Source organism: Physeter macrocephalus, chromosome 2 (assembly GCF_002837175.3).
Source record: "Physeter macrocephalus isolate SW-GA chromosome 2, ASM283717v5, whole genome shotgun sequence".
Lineage (NCBI taxonomy): Eukaryota > Metazoa > Chordata > Mammalia > Artiodactyla > Physeteridae > Physeter > Physeter macrocephalus.
In genome coordinates, this window is record NC_041215.1 from 24,723,760 (window position 1) to 24,724,801 (window position 1,042).

The window sequence follows — 1,042 nt, forward strand, 5'->3', positions numbered from 1 at the left end:
ATGTTGGGTGCATAAATATTTATAATTGTTATATCTTCTTCTTGGGTTGATCCCTTGATCATTATGTAGTGTCCTTCCTTGTCTCTTGTAACATTCTTTACTTTAAAGTCTATTTTATCTGATATGAGTATTGCTACTCCAGCTTTCTTTTGATTTGTATTTGCATGGAATATCTTTTTCCATCCCCTCAGTTTCAGTCTTTATGTGTCTCTAGATCTGAAGTGGGTCTCTTGGAGACAGCATATATACGGGTCTTGTTTTTGGTGTCTATTCAGCCAGTCTATGTCTTTTGGTTGGAGCATTTAGTCCATTTACATTTAAGATAATTATTGATATGTATTTTTTAATCGCCATTTTGTTAATTGGTTTGGATTTGTTTGGTAAGGCTTTTGTCTTCCCTTCCTCTTTTGTTCTCTTCCCTTCTGATTTGATGACTATCTTTAGCGTTGTGTTTGGATTTCTTTTGCTTTTTTGTTTGTGTATCTATTGTAGATTATTGGTTTGTGGTTACCATGAGTTTTTTTTTTTAACATCTTTATTGGAGTATACTTGCTTCACAATGATGTGTTAGTTTCTGCTTTATAACAAAGTGAATCAGCTATACGTATACATATGTTCCCATATCTCTTCCCTCTTGCGTCTCCCTCCCTTATATCCTCACTCTAGGTGGTCACAGAGCACTGAGCTGACCTCCCTGTGCTATGTGGCTGCTTCCCCCTAGCTATCTGTTTTACGTTTGGTAGTGTATATATATGTCTATGCCACTCTCTCACCTTGTCACAGCTTACCCTTCCCCCTCTCCATATCCTCAAGTCCATTCTCTAGTAGGTCTGTGTCTTTATTCCCGTCTTATCCCTAGGTTCATCATGACGGGTTTTTTTTCCCCTTAGATTCCATATATATGTGTTAGCATACAGTATTTGTTTTTCTCCTTCTGACTTACTTCACTCTGTATGACAGTTCTAGGTCCATCCACCTCACTACAAATAATTTCGTTTCTTTTTATGGTTGAGTAATAGTCCATTGTATATATGTGCCACAT